The sequence below is a fragment of the Carcharodon carcharias genome (assembly GCF_017639515.1).
Source record: "Carcharodon carcharias isolate sCarCar2 chromosome 32 unlocalized genomic scaffold, sCarCar2.pri SUPER_32_unloc_2, whole genome shotgun sequence".
NCBI classification, from domain to species: domain Eukaryota; kingdom Metazoa; phylum Chordata; class Chondrichthyes; order Lamniformes; family Lamnidae; genus Carcharodon; species Carcharodon carcharias.
The window spans coordinates 300,883-323,497 of record NW_024470686.1 but is presented as its reverse complement, the minus strand read 5'-3'; the positions used below and the strand labels follow the sequence as shown (position 1 = coordinate 323,497).

Here is a 22,615-nt window from a genome sequence, read left to right as displayed (position 1 = left end):
AGAGAGTGTGTGAGAGAGAGAGAGACGGCGAGTGTGAGAGAGAGAGAGAGACGGCGAGTGTGAGAGAGAGAGACGGCGAGTGTGAGAGAGAGAGAGACGGCGAGTGTGAGAGAGAGAGAGACGGCGAGTGTGAGAGAGAGAGACGGCGAGTGTGAGAGAGAGAGAGACGGCGAGTGTGAGAGAGAGAGACGGCGAGTGTGAGAGAGAGAGACGGCGAGTGAGAGAGAGAGAGACGGCGAGTGTGAGAGAGAGAGAGACGGCGAGTGTAAGAGAGAGAGAGAGTCGGCGAGTGTGAGAGAGAGAGAGACGGCGAGTGTGAGAGAGAGAGAGAGAGACGGCGAGTGTGAGAGAGAGAGAGACGGCAAGTGTGAGAGAGAGAGAGAGACGGCGAGTGTGAGAGAGAGACGGCGAGTGTGAGAGAGAGAGACGGCGAGTGAGAGAGAGAGAGACGGCGAGTTTGAGAGAGAGAGACGGCGAGTGTGAGAGAGAGAGACGGCGAGTGTGAGAGAGAGAGAGACGGCGAGTGTGAGAGAGAGAGAGAGTCGGCGAGTGTGAGAGAGAGAGAGAGTCGGCGAGTGTGAGAGAGAGAGGGCGAGTGTGTGTGAGAGAGAGGGGGCGAGTGTAAGAAAGAGAGGGCGAGTGTGAGAGAGAGAGGGCGAGTGTGAGAGAGAGAGGGCGAGTGTGAGAGAGAGGGAGGGAGTGTGAGAGAGAGGGAGGGCGAGTGTGTGAGAGAGAGAGAGAGGGCGAGTGTGGATAGAGAGAGAGGGCGAGTGTGGATAGAGAGAGAGGGCGAGTGTGGGAGAGAGAGATAGAGACGGCGAGTGTGGGAGAGTGAGAGAGAGAGACGGCGAGTGTGAGAGAGAGAGATGGCAAGTGTGTGAGAGAGAGAGTGAAGGTGAGTGTGAGAGAGAGAGAAAGAGAGAGATGGCGACTGTGAGAGAGAGAGAGAGACGGCGAGTGTGTGCGAGAGAGAGACGGTGAGTGTGAGAGAGAGAGAGAGAGAGACGGCGAGTGTGTGAGAGAGAGAGACTGAGACAGAGTGCGTGTCTATGTATATAATGTTGTCTATATATTACACATGGTTTGACCTGATGCTTATGTTCAATAGCACAAGGCAATTGTGAGGAGTGTGAAATGGTCGTGAGCGGTGAAGAGAGATTAGGAGGGTTGATAGGGAGTGGAATAGTAAATACTAACAGATAATATAAAAGGAAGTAGCTGCCTGTGAGCAGATTAATACTAATAGAATAAACAAAGAGTGTGTAGAAGTGCTCAGAGTTAGAAACAGATAGAAATGAGAATGTTAGTGTATTTGAAGAATATAGAACCGCTGTTAGGGTTGACTGTCAAAAAGGAAATATTCAGAGAAATGGACATTATTTCAAGTGTATCAGTCACTGGACGCTGACAGCTTCTTCCTGTGGTTTGAAGAATGAAGAGATGGAAGCAGAGGATTTGACTACAACTTGACAATCCTCCTCACATATTGACATTGTGCTGGGTACTGGAGTAAGCAATTAAAATGGGAGAGAAGGACAAACCTGATAACTATAACTAAGTCATGTAACACCGGTAAGATATTGAACAGTTAATATAATGCTGGTAACTGGACTAACTAGTGTAATGTCACCTGTGGGCAAACTCTTAGAATCCATAATTTGAGGTGAAATTTGTAACCATGAAGTTTGTGGCCATATTGGGATACATTGTGTCAAGGATATCAGCACAATGTGATTCAGGAATAAATACATCAGAGTATGTTTACATTCATCGCAGTCTGTATGTATTTCCAGAAGACTTTGATAATGTGCCTCACAGGGGGTTTTTTGATTACATTGTATTATGGGTTCAGTCATTGTGGCGTATTGTTGGGAGGGTCTTGTGTGTTTAAACATGAACCCTTTATAGTTAACCTCTAACTATTTACAGATCCCAGTTTACTGTCATGCATGGTGCTGTTCACCATGCAGGTAGGCTGCTTTTAGACTGTTCTCTCTAGACTGCTCTCTCTCAGAGTCTATTACCATGTGACTCTATGCATCATACTTTGGGCAATGCTATTTTCCTGTGCCATGTTATCCCTTGATCTGCTGTACACCTTTACATTACAATGGCAGGCAGGCATGTACAGCATTATACAACACTCCTTTCTTCTCAAAGAAAGCTTTCCTTTCCAACTATTTTCAATACAATCTTCTGCTTGCTATCCCTGCTCCCCCATCTCAAGTCTCTGACTTTATAAATTCAAACGGTCTTGAGGTTTAACAGTTCTTCCACATCTCGGTCTGTCATGTTCAGAGGAGTCATAGTCGTATTCTGTTTTTGGCACTTGGCTATCTCTATTTGATTCATTTTTTTTTTGTACTCCTTCGAGTTCTGTTTCTCTTCGTTAACAAACCTGCCTGCATTGCGCCTGTGGATTTGTCCCAATCCTTCCGCAGGGAATGTGCACTCCGTTTATTCCTAGAGTGGACTCAAAGCTTTTTTCCCTGTTGTGCCCACCATGTTCTTGCTGGACATACACGTTTCACAAAGGGAAGCTTCATTCCCACTTGTTTCACAATCTCAGTCAAAGGTCTGCTCGCTGTTTTATTTTCAAATCATTTTGCAAGTTTATGAATCTTTTCATTCAGCTCAGTGGTTCTCAGAACATCCGAGACATCCAGCGCTTTTTCTTCGTCTAGTTCCTCGTACTGCAGTGTCAGATTTACATTTTTCAATCTTATTTCTGTCTTTTCTTTCTCTGTCTGCAGCAGAGCTTTGTCTTTGTCATTCACTGTTGGCCAGGCCTGTTCTCCAGTGAAGCTTTAACTTGTTTCAGTTTGTAATTGTGCTACTCATAGTTTCATTATCTGTTCGCAGCTTGGAAAGTTTGATGGCTTTTCCTTTTGTCATTCGACTGCTTCTTCAGCTCTTCAGTCTGTTTCTTGTAGCTTTCGGCTTCCTCCTTGATTATGGAACATTGCTGAGTCTTCTCTGCCACCTGGTTCTTTAGTTTGTTCAGAGTGACACTCATTTTGCTTCTCCTCATAATTTCCCAGAGGAACAAACTTTGACTTGAGGGATTCTTGTAGCATGTGAAGATTGTTCAACAGGTTTTCCTTTCCTCTGTGAAGCTCGCTTGCTTCATCGTGAATTTTCCTGTAATCCAGTAGAGTCTCCTCGCGTTTCTTCTGCTGTTTAAGATAGTCTTTGTTTCTTCATGGCTATGCATTCCTTTTGCATTTGACTTTTAAGGACAATCAGTTTTTCTTTCAACTGTTTATTTTCTTGTTGACCTCTTGCTAACTCACTCTGGGCTTCAGTGCATCATTTTGTTGCTACTGATATTTCCAATGCAGCTTATTCTGAAGCCATATTCAATGTCTTTTTTAGCTCGTTATGTTTTTCCATGGCTACATATTGATTCTTCAAGGAGCCTTTCAGGTTGCAGGTGTTTTGCTTGCCTTTTCTGCCTGCTGCCTAGCCTGGCTGAACATCTGGTTGTGTTTTCCCAATTCCTGCTTTGAGTTACCAACTGTGGAGTTGAGGGTCATTATTTCTTCCTGATATCTTTGTGCTGTCTCTGAATATTTGTTTGCTCAGATCTCGAACACCTTGGTTCATTGAAGACTTCAGTTTATCATGCATCTTCAAAGATATATACTCAGTTTGAATCTCGCACTTCAAATCTTCCAATACAGCTCTGATGCGAACATTTTCTTGTAGGACATAATCGTTTATATTTTGCACATTTTGCTTCTTTTGAGTTGCCTCCGATAGCTTTCCTTCATTCATAGCCATCTATTCACTCCTCACTGCCATCTGCTTCCCTTGCTCTGGAATCTTTTGGCTCTGTCACTCTGGGGCCTTTTGCCCTTTCTCTGGAGTCTTTTGCTGGCCTTCCGATGTGGTCTTTTGTTGCCCTCTCTCAGGACCCTTTGTTGCCATTGGCACTTTATTGGGAGTTGCCCTCTCACTGGGTCTCTGGTTGCCCTTGGTGCTCTATTGGGGGTGTGCTTGACCACTCTTGTGCCTGGTGCTGCCATTTCCTTATTCAAAATGCATCTGGCCCTTCTAATTTGCTGCCCAGGGCCAGTTTGTCTCCCTGTATTTACCATTTTAAATTTTGTTACTACTTTAAGACTTGGTGCAATAACCATTTTTTTATTCACTTGGGCTTTCTGTGCTGTCAGTTTCCCACACGTTTTTGGGTTTTGTTGGGCTCCCAGGTGATCGTGGGCCTCAAAACTTCTACAACCTCTTCTGGACGGTTCTTCAGTTCCATTTTGTTAACTTTGTGCTTCCTTTTGAAAGCCTTGCGCTTTGGGAGTTTTGGCAGGTGCTTTGCTTTTGTTTTTAGAGCCATGAGCTGTCAAACCTGCAGTGATTTTTTTTTAAAACTCTGCAGGGCTGCTTTTTTTTTTAAGCTCTGCAGGTTTCTCACTTTTTAACTCTGCAGTTTCTCCTCTGCCCTGCCTGCCTTTTGTTTCTCTGCAGTTTCTCCTCTGCCCTGCCTGCCTTTTGTTTCTCTGCAGGTTTTCCTTTCCTGTGCTTTGCAGGTTTTATTTTTAACAGGCAGCCTTCCTCCAGCTGCTCTGTGGAGCTGCTAAGCCACAGGACAGCCCCCCTCAGCATCTTTTTTATAATGTTTGCGCACCATCTGGTGAACTGTCCAGTATTCTTCACACCGTGTCACTTAGGGTCTTGCGATTTTTGTAGCTTTGTACACCATCTTGTGATCGAACTAAGCGTCTTAACTCAGCGTCGCTCAGGATCTTGCAATTTTTGTATTTGTGCTCGCCTTTCTTTGTGATCCGACTAGGTTAGCTTTCCCTTTTCACGCTGCGTCTCTCAGGGGTCTTGCGATAGCTTTCCGCTCACTCGGCAGTGAAGCTTCTTCAACTGTATCTTCAATTTTTCTTCTGAGGTGCACATCTCTTTAGCCCAGCTTCAGCTGCATTTAGCGTTTCAGACCTTGGGACATTGTTCTGGGTTCATCATATAAAACGCTGCCACCTTTCATATCACATTGCAGTCTGCCACTGCCAAATATGTTGCACTACGTGTCTCCCTGATACAGTGGTGTCTGAGAGATGAGTGAGGTCTTGTGTGTTTAAACATGAACCCTTTATTGGTAGCCTTTAACTGTTTACAGATCCCAGGTTACTGTCATGAATGGTGCTGTTCACCATGCAGATAGGCTGCTCCTGCAGCAGTGGTCTTCACTATTTTTCAAGCAAAGGCTACTTTAGCAAAAAGCCTGCAGCGTGGGAGCCTGCTAAATTATTATTGCTTACTACTGCAGTCATTCACTTGTGCCAAAAAAATACATGACACCAACTGTTCAATTCTCTGCTAGTTCTGTGGTGGTTGCTATGGTAATGTAACTGTTACTGTACCATGCACAAAGTTAGATATTCTTATTGGAGCACATTGTACCATGTGGTCAATGTGACTTGTAAAGAAGGCTGACTTTTGATAGGCTCAGTTTACATTTTTTCATGTTAAAAAAATAAACAGGGATATAATGCTGGGCTGGGTTCCAGGTCACGACCTTTCCTGAGGGTAAAGTGGTTACTGAAAATGGTTGGATGGAGTCGGGGAACTGCACTTAGTGTCATTGGGAGGTGCCAGGGTCTCGAGGGCATGGCAATGAAGAACACTGTTCTAGAATGTTCTCTCTATACTGTTCTCTCAGTCTATTACCATGTGGCTCCATACATCATCCCATAGGCAGCGCCATTCTCCTGTCCCATGTTAACCCTTGCCCCACTGAACACCTTTACATTACAATGGCAGGCAGGCACATACAGCATCATACAACAAAATATATGTTGGATAAAAGAGAATGAATCAATTTAATCAATTACTTTATTGTCCGTAAGGAAATTCATTTCTGGTACCTTGCTTGTTTGTTAAAAAATTATTGTTATCATTTATAAATAAAAGAAAATGACCCTATCACTAAGATCAACTTTAAGATATGTATTAAAAACTGTTCCAATTCATTAAAATGATCACTCAGTGAGTCCCACCCTCGTTCACACATCAAACTCCTGCTAAAAGTCCTTATAGAGAACGACTTCAGGAATCGAATTGTCCAGCACCTGAGAGATTGTAACCTTTTCCCTGAACACATCCAACAGTAATGCTGAGGCATGGAGTGATTTTCACTCTTCATGACGCCCTTTACTCTTGTCAAAATTCTTTTGAGAGTCGATTTCTCCAGAAAGATCTGTTCATTAAATACCCTTCCAGCCTGGTTCAACAATCTCTGTACCCTTTTAGAGTCTGCTTTCTGAAGGCAACAGCACCAGGAGAGGCATCCAACAAGGATAGCACTCTCAACTCCTGCCCAGTAGAGGACTTTCATGTTTATAGCATCTACAACTAAGGATTTTAATTTTCTGAGGCAACATAATGGAGTATGTCCCTCGGCCTCCACAGCTGTACACTGTTCGCTGCAACTCAACTTATCATTTACTTTGACACCTAGGTACATGTAGTTAGTGACTGTTTCAATGTCCCCATGACAAACCTTCACAGGAAAAATATTATTAACTTCTTTTTCCTAAAGTCTTTAACTGGTTCTTTCATCTTAGTTTTGATCAGTTTAAGCGAATTATTATCGCACCATTTTACCAGCTCCTCCACCAAGTTCCTATCAGCACTGGCTGGAATGTTGATTAAGGGACATGAGTTTGTGTGAAGGGCAGGGCTTGGACTGTTGGCAGTGTTGTGCCAGGGGGGCTAGTATATTGTATTTTGTTGTCAGGATATATTTACGTGATTTCGCATACAGGTTAAAAAGTACACCATTTTCTGATGAGACAAAAGTGGAAGGTGTGATAATCAATGAGGTGGGATTGTAAAAATCTTCCGAACCACTTAGACAGGCTAGTCAAATGGACAGATAAAATTTAGTGTGAAGTGTAAAGTGACAAATTTTGGGGGAAAAAAGTGAAGCAATGTGTGTTTTCCACTTTCTGGAGAGACACTGTGGTGTGTGCAGGCAAATAGAGTGACCTGCCCTTGGAGTTAAAATAATTCAAATGCAAATGTAGGTAAATGAAGTGTTATGGGCAGGAGGGGGGTTAATTTAAAACAGCCCTGATTTGTGATTTTGCCGCCTGCCTGTAAATGGAAAGCTGTTTTTGATTTTTGATTTTCCCCCTCTCTATGTGGTGGCGTATTTTCTCCAACCCCTCAGTTTTGAAGTGATACAATCCCCTCTTAATAAGCCCACAGCAAACCCGAGACAGGGTAAAATCAGAGGGTTAGTTTATTTTACGCACACTCAAAATGTGGGGAGTGGGTGTCACTACATTCACACAATAAAAGAGGGATACAGGGCAAAGAGCACACACAGAATAAAAGAATTATTGTTTCACATGAGTCCAGAGTCCAGTAAGTCAATGTCTGAGGAAGTTGGAGTTTTCTGGTGGAAGTCTTTTCCTCAGAGCTTGGTTGAAGGCTGAGGCTGGTGAAGATGCAGCAGAGTATTCTTGTATTCCGGGAATTAGTTCACTTTGTAGGTGAAATGCAGGATTCTTTCTGGAGACCAGGTTTAGATGGAGACGGAGGTCAGAGGCTGGCTGCTATAGCCTCGTGTGCTGGCATCTCTTCTAAGGTTACTAAAAGCTGTATAATTAAAGCAATTTAAACAGTTCAATTCTCAGTCATGCGCCAGGGTGGTTTTGGGTCGAGACATTCAGCTGACAAGGTCCCCTTGTTCAAACCATTGTTCTGAGCAGGTGACTGTAGAACCATTAGCACAATGCTGGAGATGAGAAGTCACAAATAGCTCTGCCTTTGCCCAGAGCTGGTTGGTGCAGGCACCTCATCTACTAGTTCTTTGTGTTTGACTGGCTGGAATGTTCATACAAGTCACATTCCGGGAGATTGACGAGTTTGCTTTTGTCCATTGGAAGTGCTCAGAGTTTTACAAAACTACCAGCATGTGACTAGCTGAGGCCATTTTATCAGCCCAGCAATTGTCCATTAAAAAAATAATTTAAACAAGAGAATATGGAAGAGAAACAAAATTTTTAGATTTATTTTTCATGTGTTCTTGGCATGAGAGAAGGCATTGAAAAAGCACAATGATTAGTTTTATAAGTTGGGACATGGAATGCAGAGAAAAGAGGTGTGACATTTTGTATAAGGCATTGCTTGGGCCATTTGCAGTATTGTTCTGTTTTCAGAACCCCGTTACAGACAGAACATTAAAGCCATAGTCACCAAGAATGGGTGGCATCTCCCATTCTGAGGGCAGACTTGAATGGTTGGACGACCCACTGGTGCAGGGAATGTATTGGACGAGGCTTAATAAAGTTTTTAATTATTGTTATGAAGAGATTTGATCAAGTGAAAAGGAAACAATTGTTGTCTCTGATTGAGGAATCGGTAATGAGGTGTCCTTTATTTAAAATTGTTACAGAGAGTGAGGGGAGAGGATTGCTGAGAGCTAGTACAGGTATGATGGGGTGAATGGCCTTCTCCTATGCTAAACTGCTCTCGTTCGTCTCATAGGTTTCCCCAAAATAGGCTTACAACTTGTCTCCAAACTTGAGCACAGAAGCAGGTGTTGCTGTAGATCAGAAGGGATCATCTGTTGGCCTGTATTGAATTCCTCCAGTCTTTGCTGTTGATCCAGAGGAATTTTTTGGATTCCTTCGCACTTTGAGGTGCAGAGTCAAGTTGTGGCATGTTCCCCATTACCCCTCGAGCCGATACTGATGAACTTGACACGGACCAAACATTCAGCTGGGATCTCAGGGTAGTACTGGTGGTGTTTATTACTCTGTCCGAACGATTTAACAATGTTCTCTGTTAACGAGACAAACCACACCGATACCCAATCCAAATAAATTAATGATATCTTTAATTGGTTCATAACCATTAATGGTTTTGGTTCCTGAGATTCACGAGCTTGTTGTAGAGTGGAAAGTTTCCATCTATTTTTCCAGGACTTAAGCATGCAATCCAAGAGGATTCTTCATAATGAGTTGTCAGGAAGGATCTCCGCATCAGATGTGTTGTTTCTCAGTGACTTGTGAGACCAGGTTCTCCATTTGCCTTAAATAAAACCAGAAATTGCTAGAAATACTCAACAGGTTGGGCAACATGTGCAAAGAGAGGAACAGAAAGAGCCACGCCCTATCAATTTCGACTCAATGGACTCGTCTCTCAGGCTGGAATTTCTTGATTTTGATGTTGATGTAAAATTGCTCCAAAAGCTATTGGAAAGCTCCAGAGATCGCAGTCAGAAAGAGCTGCTGGAAATGTGATTGCCAAATCTGTTCTGTTGCTAATGAGCAGTGTCTCCCAGTCTGGAGCAGAATGAATGTCTCCATTTTCACTGTCACTAGCAGCTGCCTTGCCATCTTCAACACTTCTCCTCAGATGAGATTTTGTATTTTTTATTAAATATTGAACTTATTGCTACATGGTCTTTGATATTTCTCAAATTTGAATTTGATTAAATATGCAGCTTTCTATACAAACTGGGGTATTGAACAGATTTCCTTTTTGTGAGAATTCTGTGGGGCACATTTGGTCCATGGCATTGCAACTATGCAAGACGTCAAGAAATAATCTGGTACCTCTTCAGAAAAAAACTCCAGCAAGTTAGCTAAACAAATCCAAAGAGATAAAAACAAAAAACTGCGGATGCTGGAAATCCAAAACAAAAACAGAATTACCTGGAAAAACTCAGCAGGTCTGGCAGCATCGGTGGAGAAGAAAAGAGTTGACGTTTCGAGTCCTCATGACCCTTGGAAGGGTAATTCTGTTTTTGTTTTTAACGAATCCATGATGGTTGGAATGCTGAATCCTTAATTAATCCACTTTTGCCCAAGTGACTTGCATTTCGTCCTGTGCTATTGTTTCTAGGAGCTTCCCCACCACCGAAGATACAGATCCTGTAGTTGTTCGTTTTATCTTCACACCCTTTTTTGAACAAGGGTGTAATGTTTGCAATTCTCCTCTGGCACCTCTCTGACACTGAGGAAGACTGAAAAATTATGGCCAGTGCCTCTGCAATTTCCACTCTCACTTCCCTGAGTATCCTTGGATGCATCTCATCTGGTCCTGATGCCTTATCCACTGTAATTACAGCCAGCCTATCCAAAACCACCTCCTTATCAATTTTAAACCTTCCTTGTTGTAGGATGCTGTGTGTGTGCCTGCATGCTGTTGTCATTGTAAAGATGCTTAGCAGAGCAGGGGTTAACATGGGTCTGGAGAATAGCACCGCCCATGGCATGATGGATAGAAGTCACATGATAATAGACGAGAGAACACTGTAGAAGCAGCCGACCTGCATGGAGCAGCACCATGTAAAACAGTACATGGGATCTGTGCATAGTCAAAGACTAACAATAAATGGTTCATGTTTAAACACACAAGTCTCAAGATCTCATCAGCGAGAGACACCGCAGCTGGCACCATAACACAACCTGGTCCACAGCAGCAGTGATATGAACGGTGGTATTTTAAATGGTGAACTCAGCATCCCAAGATATCAAAAACTCTGAAGCCGAACTAAAGAGACATGCGCCTGAGAAGAAAAAGTGAAGAAACAGCTGAAGAAGCTTCGCTGCAGACTTAGAAGTTGAGGAATCCACCAGAATGAGTGGAAGTCCATTGCAAGACGCCCTGAATAAAACTAAAGAAGAAAAAGATCTGATCAGGTTACAAAGACCAGTGAGCAGAAATACAAAAAAAATGGCAAGACCCTGAGTGACACATTGTGAAGATTACTGGTCAGTTCAGAAGATGGTGAGCAAAAATACAAAAAATTGCAAGACCCTGAATGATGCAGTGTGAAGAATACTGGTCAGTTCACAAGATGGAGAGCAAAAATACAAAAAAATTGTAAGACTGTAAATGATGCAGAGTCAAAGAACCTGGTCAGTTCACAAAACAGTGAGCAGAAATTACAAAAAAAAAGCTGTACCTGCATTATATAATTAGGTAGAAGTCCTGCAGCTCAGCATATCCATGGGGCAGATGGAGAAAGCTGTAACACTGGCCAGCACCATATAACATGGCTATGCTGCACTGAAGTAAAAAAAAAGTTAAATAAAGATCAGCTGGCAGAGTCAAGAGAGAAACCTGCAGAGCGCAGTTGAAAAAAAAGGAAAAGCCTGCAGAGTTTAAACGGAAGGGAACCCCTTTCAGTCGGGTCCCTGGCTCCTTGTATAGAAGAATGAATTGCTGCAGAGTTAACAGCTTATAACCATTTTAAAAAGCGCACACCTGCCGAAATGCTCAAAGTGCGGGACATTCAAAATAAAAAGTACCTGCAGATTTTAAAAAAAGGGAGAGAACTGCCCAGAAAAGAGTCGCTGCAGTTTTAAAGGTTTAAAAAAAAAACAGGCCCACAATCACCAGGGAGCCTGCCAAAATAGGAAAACAAATAAGAAATCTGTCACAGGAGAAGAAACAAAACCACCTTGAAAAAACATGCCTTGAAATTGATTTTCGGGGCCCCAGAGAAGAAATTGCTGCAGTAGTTTTTTTTTTAAAGTTTAAAGAAAATGGCCCACGGTCACGGGCATCCTGTAAAAGGGTGGGAGAATCACAGAGCCAGAACCAGCAGCTGCTGACAACCCCAGTGAAAAAAAATGGTCACAGCACTGACAGCCTTAAAGGGGCAACAACATTTAAAACTGTAACTACAAGAAAAAAAAGCAATAGACAGCATCAGCATATTAGAAGATCCAGACACATTTTTTGCTATGCAAAGAGCTGAACCTGACCAAGGAATGGGAGTCCTGGAGAAGACAATTTTTAGTTTACAGGAGAATTACAAGTAGATAAGTTTTTATTCCTGTTTGGTTCACGTACTGGTGATGTATTCCACAACCAATGTATAGATTGATACTCAACAATATTTGGTGACATGTTAAAAGGCTTTGAAAGATATTTCAAGTTGAGGAGAGCACAGACCGGAAAAGAAAGTCTAGCACACGCCTGATAAAGCACCAATGGCAAAAAGAGACCCCAGAAAGTGGCCAACTCCCAATAAAACACTGAGAGCAACAGGAAACCCCAGAGAGAGGGAGCCAAAAGACCCCAGAGTGAGGGCAGCAGATGGAAGTGCAGAGTGAACAGATGGCTATGAATGAAGGAAAGCTATCTGAGGAAACTCAAAAGAAGCAGAACATACAAAAAGTAAATGAAGCTGTTTTACAAGAAAGCGTTCACAGAGCTGGACTGGAAGATTTGAAATGCAAGATTCAAGCTGAGTGTATATCTTTGAAAACGCATGATAAACTGAAGCCTTCAATGAACCAAGCTGTTGACGATCTGAACAAACAAATTTCAGAGACAACACAAAGGTATCAGGAGGAAATAACAACCCTCAACTCCATAGTTGGGAAATCAAAGCGGGAGCTGGGAAAACTCAACCAGATATACAGCCAGGCAAAACAGTAGGCAGTAAAAACATGCAAAAGAGTTGCAATCCTGAAAGACTCTTTGAAGAATTAATATGTAGCCATGGAAGAACATGAGGAGCTAAAAAGGACGTTGAACATCACCAGGAAAAGCTGCATTGGAAATATCAGTATCAACAAAATGATGCACTGAAGCCCAGAGTGAATTGGCAAGAGGTCAAAAGGTTAATAAACAGTTGAAAGACAAGTTGATTGCCCTTAAACATAAAATGCAAAAGGAATGTATAACCATACAGCAACCAAAAGAAATGAAGACTGTCTTAAACAGCAGAACGGCAGCACAGCAAAAGAAACCTGCGATTCTACTGAATTACAGGAAAACTCACGATGCAGCAAGCGAGCTTCACAAAGCAAGGGAAAACCTGTTGAAGAATCCTCATGCTACAAGGACAGCTTAGGGCAACGTTTGTTCTTTTGGAATATTATGAAGAGAAGCAAATGAATTTAGTGTCACTCTGAACAAACTGAAGAACCAGTTGGTGGAGAAGACTCAGCAATGTCCCATATTCCAGGAGGAAGCCGAAAGCTACAAGAAAGAGAATGAGAAGCTGAAGAAGCAGTCGAACGAAAATGAGGCATTGAAAGGATAAGCTGTAGAACATTCAAAGCTGTGAGTGGATAATGAAGCCATGAGTAGCACAATTACAGAACTGAAACCAGTTCAGACTTCGCTGGAGACAGACCTGGCCAACAGTGAAACCAAACTGAAGCATGAGGACCTAGTTCTACTGTGGCCAGAGGAAGAAAAGACAAAAATAAGATCGGAAAATGTAAATCTGACTGCAGTACGAGGAACTAGACGAAGAAAAAGCGCTGGATGTCTCGGACGTTCTGAGAACCACTGAGCTGAATGAAAAGACTCAGAAACTTGCAAAACAATTTGAAAATAGAACAGCAAGCAGATGTTTAACTGAGATTGTGAAACAAGTGGAAATGAAGGTTCCCTTTGCAAAGTGTATACATCCAGCAAGAGCACGGTGGACACCACGCAACAAGAAAATTGGAGTCTAAGCTAGGAATGAACGAGTGCACATTCCCCTCTGAAGGAATGGGACAAACCCACAGACGTGTTGTTAATAAAGAGAAACACAACTCGGAAGGAGCACAGCAAGTGAATCAAATGGGGATAACCAAGCACCAGAAATGCAAGAGCACTATTACCGTTCCTCCAAACATGGCAGACCGAGATGTGGAAGAGCTGTCAAACCTCAAGACTATCTGAATTTATAAAGTCAGAGACTTGAATTGGAGGAGAAGGGATAGCAAGTAAAGACTGCATTGAAATGCTCTGTTGGAAGGGAGGGAAGTTTTCTTTGGAGAAGAAAGGGGGATGTTGTAGGATGTGTGTATCTGCATGCCATTGTAATGTAGAGGTGCTCAGCAGCGCAAGGGTTAACATTGGACTTGAGAATAGCCTCATCCATAGTATGATGTATAGAGACACATGGCAATAGACTAGAGAACACTCTAGAAGCAGCACCATGCATGACAATATCTGGGATCTGTAAATAGTTAAGGATTAACAATAAACGCTTCATGTTTAAGTATACATGTTGCAAGATCTCATCACTGAGACATCTAAAGAACCCATAATACAACACATCTAGTGAATCATCTCCTCTTTCATCATAACCTGGACAGTATCACCTTCCTTGGTAAAGACAGATGCTGAGTAATCATTTAGTACCTCAGCTATGCCCTCTACCTCCATGTGTCAATCCCCTTTTTGGTCCTTAATTAGCCCCACTCCTCTTTTTACTACTTATGTACCTATAGAAGACTTTGGGATTCCCTTTTATGTTAGCTGCCAGCCTCATTCTCTTCAGTTCAGTTATGCGAAGAGATTGGAGAAGCTGGGATTGTTGTTCTTAGAGGAGACCAATTAGGACCATTCATAGATTTTAAATAATTGGAATAAGAACTAGAGAGGCAAATGAGGAGAAATATCTGCACCCAGCAATCTGCTAAGATCTTGAACACGATACCTGGAGAGGTGATGGAAACAGATTCCATAGGAACTTTCCAAAGGCAATTGGACATGTCCTTGAAGAGGAATAATTTGCAGGGTTATGGGGAGAAAGCTGGGATTTGGACAAAATTGGAAAGGTCTTTGAAAGATCTGGCACTGGTGAGACTGGCTGAATGTACTGTAACGTTCTGTAGATAAGGGGAACTCGCTCACTACAGAGCAGTTAACATTAGTTACATGTACAGGCATTTTGGATACTAACATTGTGTCACTGCATTTTTAGGCAGAGTTTGTCTTCAGTTTTATCTATGTTCTCGTATGCTTTCATATTTTTGGCATCTTTATAATTTTTATGTCTGAATTAATGATGTAGCCATGCCTCAGTGTCTCCTGCATATCGTGTGTGCATGTTTTTTTTATCGGTCTGGGTTGGCAGGTCCTGTTCAGTGTGACTAATCCCTGCTTTATTGCCTGCCATGAACTGCTACAGTACTGACTGCACTGTTACCAAAGATAGGCTGCAGTACGCCCAGCCCAGTGGATTTAACTCTGGGTAGTTGAGCTTCCATGGCAACCTGCCAAATAAACTAACGGTAGGGAAGAGTAATTTTACTTTGTCATTGAAGATTTTGTCAATGGTGGTTTTAGCTCCTGCTCAGCAAGGGAGCTGGGCGAGTGATGTCATTCAGTCAAACACAGTGAAAGTGATGATTACAAAGTGTGCAGTGCTGGTACTGAAGGAGCTGACTGTCATAGTTTGACACATGTAAGTTTGGCATTTGCGTTGGAATGAGCTGCAGCCGGCTTTGGTTTTTCAGTTTTACATTGTTAATTACTGCACACCAGCGTCTGAAAACGACAGGCATGAAAACCCCAGCTGGGCCAGTTAGCTACGCTTGTGATGCCTGGAGCATTGTGACTCTCCACTCCCGAGCTACCCCTCCCCCTCTCCCTGCCTGGAGAGGCAAAAGAGGAGTCAAAAGGAGGGAAAAAAATCATAGAAAATTCCTCCCTGACTCGCGATTACAGAAAGCTGTTTGCTGTTTAATCTCCTTATCACACTTGGTTGAAGGACACATTTGTTTGGAAGTATCTGAGAGATGGGGATGCAGCCTCATGTTTTCTGTGGAGAGGTGGTGGTGTAGTGGTATTGTCACTAACTGGTATTCCAGAGACCCAGGGTAATGCTCTGGGGACCCAGGGTCGAATCCCACCAAATTAAAAGTCCAATGATGACCATGAAACCATAGTAAAAACCCACCTGGGTCACTAATGTCCTTTAGGGAAGGAAATCTGCTGTCCTTACCTGGACTCCAGACCCACAGCAATGTGGTTGACTCTTAAATGCCCTGTGAACAGGGGCAATAAATGCTGGCCTAGTCAGTGATGCCCACATAAACGAAGAATAAGAAAATAGTCTTTGAGCTTGGTGTGACAGCACAGAAAAAATTGTGATACAGAAGGAGGCCATTAAAAAAATATCCAGACTGTTCCCACCTTCCAGCTCTTGATCCATGGCCCTGAAGGTTATGGAACCTTTGTTAAATGGGGGTTTCTGCCTCCTTCAGACCCCTCCAATTATCTACCTGATTACCTACTGCCAATTATTTTCTATCTGGTTCTTGGCCTCTCTGCTAAGGGCAATAGGTTCCTTCCTATCCACTCTATCATTATCTTCACCATTTAATATGCTTCATACCTTTTATCCAAAGAAAACAACCCCAGCCTACCCAATCTTACGGGCAATCACCTCCTTATAGCGCAGTGACCAGAGTTGTACACAGTGCTTGTTTGACCTATCGTACCTCTGCTGGCTCTTTGAAAGGGTGGAACCATCCAGCTAGTCTCACCCGCCCCTATAATTTGCCCATAGTCTTGTAGTTTTCTGCCTTCATTCATCCAATTCCCTTGTGAAAGTTACTATTGAATCTGTTTTTATCGTCCTTTCAGACAGTGCATTCCAGGTCACAACTTGTGTAAAAAAAAATTCCTGATCTCCCCCAGGGCTCTTTGCCAATTGCAGGAGCAGAAGGCCATTTGGCCCATCGTATTTGTGCCTGTTACTATTTATCATTGTTACATTGTGTTTATGAATATATAAATACTAAGAGGAAATCTGAGTTATAAATGGTGTTTGTTTGTCTGAGCTCTGGGATTTAGTCAACTGGAAAGCATGCAATGTGAGCTATTGAGTGCATCAAGTATTAATTTAATTTCAAACCAAAATATTGAAGGTGGGATGGGAACCAGGCGCCTTGTGTGGTCTCTGTCAAGTGAGAGAAAACTCCTGCATTTCTTGTGAAGTTATAACCGGGGTCATGAGCCAATCACAGACTTTGCACCTTTTACTTGTAAAGGAAGAAGTAGAATTTAAAAGGCACCTCATCATATCACAGCCAGTGAATGATGTTTGAGGCATTGCTACTCTAGCCAGTTTGCACACAAGTGAATTAAATTAACTGTTACTGCTTCTTGGTTTGTGGGTTTAGGGAGGAGTGCTGATTTGGACCCGAGGAGAATTCCCTCTGTCAGTCCAATCGCGCAATGGAATCGCTTACATCCCTCAACAATATCACTGAAATAGATGATCTGCTGTTTGTTGATCCTTATTGTGTGCTCATTGATTGCCAGGTTTTCTATATTGTAACAATAACTGAAATTCAAAAGTAGGTGTTAGCTGTAAAGCACTTAGGAATGTCCAGTCATTAGGAAAAGCGCTGTATAGATTCTTCCTTTCCTCCCTCTCTCCCCTTCATCTCTTCCTTGCTTTTCCTAGCGGGCAGATGAGGCCATACAAGGTACAACACTCCTGACAGTCCAGCATGATTTAAATTTGCTTGCTTCAGGCTGATTTCTGTGTAGTATCGGAGTATTGAGTGCAGGACAGAACAGTGCCTGATCCAGCACACCAACTGCTGAAAGTAGGGGTGAGGGTCGATACTTGGGAATCTCCAAGTCTAGATTTCTGGATATCATGTGCACACGGGGACTGTTGTGAAACCTCAAAAGAGGAAAGCAGTTTTATACGATTCTCCAGATTTATACATGTGACCATGTTGCATTCACATTTGACACAAACAAACAAGCTATGAATATGACAGCAAACTAACTTTGGCGACATCAGTCTTTCACCCAGTAATCTGCTCAGTCTGCTGCTTGTAAATCAATATTGGGTGTGTGTCATGTTGGCTGACACTTCCAACCAACAGTTTCACTGCTTTTTGGGGCAGAGGCTGGCGTAGTGGGAATGTTACTGGGCTAATAATCCAGAGGCCCAGGCGGATTCACTGTGCACATGGCTTTAATCCTAAAGCAGCTGGTGGAATTTAAATTGAGTTAATGAAAAAAAATCTGTAATTGAAAAGCTAGTCTCTGTAATGAAGACCATGAATCCACCATCGACTGTCATAAAAACCCATCTGGTTCACTAATGCCCTTTAGGGAAGGAAATCTGCCATCCTTACCCGGTCTGGCCTACATATGACTCCAGACCCACAGCGATGTGGTTGACCCTCTGAAATGGCCGAGCAAGCCACTCAGTTCAGGGGCAACAAATGTTGGCCTTGCTGGCAATATCCACATCCCATCAAAGGATAAAGAAAAAAAAAGTCAGCAGCAAGCCTACTGAACAGCCGTGATGATGACTAAACCACAAGTCAGGCCTACAAACCTTTCCTCCATTGAGTTGACTATGGGCTCTGGTGATGGGGAGGGGTGGTTGTAACCCAGGGCTCCTAATGCTAGTGGAGTGACATTTCACACAGCCCAATGTAAGCGCCTGAGTGAGAGGAATGGGGATTAATGTTGAAAATGCCTTAGCTAGACCACATCTGGCGTAGTGTGTACAGTTTTGGTCTGCTTATTTAAGAAAGGATATCATTACATTACAAGCAGTTCAGAGAAAGTTCATTTGACTGATTCCTGGGATGGGGGCTTAACTTAGGAGGAGAGTTTGAGAAGGTTGGCCTATATTCATTGGAGTTTAGAAGATTTGAGATGTGGCCTTTTTGGAAGATATAATATTCTGAGGAGACTTGGCAGGGTGGATTCTGAGAGTATGCTTCCTCTTGTGGGACAGTCTAGAACTAGGGGACAGAGTTTAAAAACTGAGGGTCTCCCATTTCAGACTGAGATGAGGAGAATTTTTTCTTTCAGGGTGCTGCTCTCTTAAAGCCAGAGCCTGTCAGGTTCTCTCCATTTTCTGGGGTGAAATGTCTGTGAGTACTGCAATTGGATTGAGGGTATAATAATTTACGCTAACTGGTTGTTTGAGTGTTGCAGAAGCTGTGTTTCAGAACAATCATTAATCACTGCTTTTTTAAACATTTCTTTCAGCTGTGACCTGAAGGCAAAAGCCAGAGGATTAACATCCCAGGGTTGAGGTGAGATTTATTTCTAATCTCTGTTCCTTTCAGATTAAATACTCTGCCTGCAAGGCTGCATCTCCATTGGCTAAACACTTTGGCATGGAGAGGTTTTCGGATCTTGATTAATCCTCATGCTGTCCTTGAAAGTGATGACCAGCCACATATTCACAGGGAATAATCGTTAGATTAAAATTTACCTCAGCTTCCCATCGAGTTAAAAATATGGCACAGAAACTGGCTTTTCGGCCCACCAAGTTGCTGCTCTACTGGAGTCTCGACCTGTCTTTCCTCATCTAAGTCAATCATTGTAGCTGCTGGTTCCTTTCTCGCTTCAACTACTCCCTGTGATAGCAAGTTCCATATTCTCACCACCCTGGGTAAAGAGGTTTCTCCTGAATTCCCGATTGGATTTCTTGGTGACCATCTTAGATTGACAGTAGCTAGTTATACTCTTTCACAGGAAAGTACCTACTCTGTCAAAATCTGCCTTCATTGTAAAGTCCTCTGTAAGGTCACCCCTTCAGCATTCACTTTCCTCTAACTGACTGTTAAAAATATATAGTGATGCCTCTACTCTCTCTTAGCTTCTTGTAAAATGACTTGTGTGAAAGGAAGCACTGTGCCATATATCCTGAATCAGGAATGTGGACAAAACCACAGTAAAAATAAATACTCAAAAAATTAACATCCAATTTATTGGCTTGTTAGCAAATGCAAGTATTAGCTCAGAAGTAATCTGCAGCAATTGAAATGGAATCTCTCGCATTGCGTAAGTTGTGGTTTATTCTCCATGAATCCGTTCAAACCAAAATGCTTATTTAATCAGAAAGAGCTGAAATCTTTATGGAACTCCAGCTTGATTTCTGTTCAGTCCCTTCCCCAGAGAGAGAGTGTGTGTGTGTCTGTGTGTGTGTGTGGGGGGTGGGGTGTTGTGTGTGTGTGTGTTGTGGATGGGGGGGCGGTTGTGTGTGTGTGGGGGCTTGTTGGGGAGGTGTATCTGGGGGTTTTTGTGGGTGGGGGGTGTGGCTGGGGTGTTGTGGGTGGGCGGTGTATGTGTGGGAGTCTGTGGGTGGTATGTGTGTGTCTAGGTGAGATGTGTATTCCTGTTTTTCTTGTTCTCATTAGTTATCATCTTTATTTTTGAGTACAGAAGGAAAGACTTGTATTTATGTAGTGCCTTTCACAACTTCAGGATGTCCCAAAGTGTTTGACAGCCAAAGAAGTACTGTTGTAGAGTAGGGAACATGGCAGCCAATTTGCACACAGCAAGATCCCAGGAACAGCAATAAGATCATGACCAGGGAATCTGTATTTCGCAGGGCTAATTAAGGGAGAACTATCAAGCTGAACTCTCTCTTATTTGAACAGAGCCACAGGATTGTTAACATCTACCTGGGATGGCAGGGGGGCCTTGGTTTAACATCTCCAAAAGATAGCTCCTCTGGCAGTGCAGCACTCCCTTTGCACTCAGAATAACTAACCTCCATTGTGTTTTTTCCTATTTATTCACGGAATGGGGACATCTCTGGAAAGGCCAGAATTTATTGCTCACCCTTAATTGACACCTTACATCACATCAACAATTTCCAGTTCCCTGGCCCCAACCGCTTCCTCTTCACCATGGACGTCCAATCCCTCTACACCTCCATCCCCCACCAGGATGGTCTGAGGGCCCTTAGCTTCTTCCTCGAACAGAGGCCCGAACAATCCCCATCCACCACTACTCTCCTCCGTCTGGCTGAACTTGTTCTCACGCTGAACAATTTCTTCTTCAACTCCTCTCACTTCCTACAAATAAAAGGTGTGGCTATGGGTACCCGCATGGCCCCCAGCTATGCCTGTCTCTTTATGGGGTATGTGGAACATTCCTTGTTCCAGTCCTACTCCGGCCCCCTCCCACAACTCTTTCTCCGGTACATTGATGATTACTTTGGTGCTGCTTCATGCTCTCGTTGGAACCTGGAAAAATTTATTAATTTTGCTTCCAATCTCCACCCCTCCATCATTTTCACATGGTCCATCTCTGACATTTCCCTTCCCTTCCTTGACCTCTCTGTCTCAATCTCTGGTGATAGACTGTCCACCAATATCCATTACAAGCCCACCGACTCCCACAGCTATCTCGACTACAGCTCCTCACACCCCACTTCCTGTAAGGACTCCATCCCATTCTCTCAGTTCCTTCGCCTCCATCGCATCTGTTCTGATGATGCTACCTTCAAAAACAGTTCCTCTGACATGTCCTCCTTCCTTAACCGAGGTTTTCCACCCACGGTCGTTGACAGGGCCCTCAACCGTGTCCGGCCCATCTCCCGCGCATCCACCCTCACGCCTTCTCCTCCCTCCCAGAAACATGATAGGGTCCCCCTTGTCCTCACTTATCACCCCACCAGCCTCCGCATTCAAAGGATCATCCTCCGCCATTTCCGCCAACTCCAGCATAATGCCACCACCAAACCCATCTTCCCTTCACCCCCACTGTCGACATTCCGTAGGGATCGTTCCCTCCAGGACACCCTGGTCCACTCCTCCATCACCCCTTACTCCTCAATTCCCACCTATGGCACCTTCCCATGCCCACGCAAAAGATGCAACACCTGCCCCTTCACTTCCTCTCTCCTCACCGTCCAAGGACCCAAACACTTCTTTCAAGTGAAGCAGCATTTCACTTGCATTTCCCCCAACTTAGTCTACTGCATTCGCTGCTCCCAATGTGGTCTCCTCTACATTGGAGACACCAAACGTAAACTGGGCGACTGCTTTGCAGAACACCTGCGGTCTGTCCCCAAGAATGACCCAAACCTCCCTGTTGCTTGCCATTTCAACACTCCACCCTGCTCTCTTGCCCACATGTCTGTCCTTGGCTTGCTGCATTGTTCCAGTAAGCTCAAAGCAAACTGGAGGAACAGCACCTCATCTTCCGACTAGGCACTTTACAGCCTTCTGGACTGAATACTGAATTCAACAACTTTAGATCTTGAACTCCCTCCTCCATCCCCACCCCCTTTCTGTTTCTTCCCCCTTCCTTTTGATTTTTTCCAATAATTTATATAGATTTTTCTTTTCGCACCTATTTCCATTATTTTTAAATCTATATCTTTTATGCCCTGTTAGTCTTTCCACCCCACCCCCACTAGAGCTGTACCTTGAGTGCCCTGCCATCCATTCTTAATTAGCACATTCGTTTAGATAATATCACCACCTTCAACACCTCTGTGTTCTTTTGTCTGTGACATCTTTTGATTATCTGCTCCTATCACTGCTTGCTTGTCCCTACAACCACCCCACCCCCTAACTTCTCTCCCCCCGCCCAACCCCCCCCCCCACCTTAAACCAGCTTATATTTCACCCCTCTCCTAATATTTACTCAGTTCTGTTGAAGGGTCATGAGGACTCAAAACATCAACTCTTTTCTTCTCCACCGATGCTGCCAGACCTGCTGAGTTTTTCTGTCATTCTGTTTTTGTTTTCCAACTTATACACGTTGAGTTTCGATGCCCCCTTTTGTCCAGGGTGAAACAGAGAGTTAAGCTGGCTGGAATTCACTTGCCCTTCTTGACTGATCCATCCTTAAGCAAAGGGATGTGTGACTTCCCTGGATGGCTTTGAATGTCTATATCGAATTAGGTATTTGCTTGAAATTTAGGACTGTCTCATGATTTACATTTTAATAACCTGCGTGCGTCCAATTTTTAAAAGTTTTGACTGAAAGGTCATAACATACTGGGACTTAACAATTTATTCCTCAACTAACATCTCCAAACAATAGATTATTTGGTGATTATCCCAGTGCACTCTATGAGACCTTCCTGTGCGCAAGTTGTCTGCTACAT

At 43.4% G+C, this 22,615-nt stretch overlaps 1 protein-coding gene across 1 annotated transcript in view; it reads left to right on the top strand.

The window, feature by feature from the left end:
• The window catches only part of LOC121274141 (talin-2), a 402,472-nt gene that overhangs the window by 130,857 nt on the left and 249,000 nt on the right, over positions 1-22,615 (top strand). Inside the window, exon 3 of the mRNA XM_041181315.1 lies at positions 18,751-18,797. The gene's annotated coding sequence lies outside the window, so the exon portion shown is untranslated. The remainder of the gene's footprint in view (positions 1-18,750; positions 18,798-22,615) is intronic.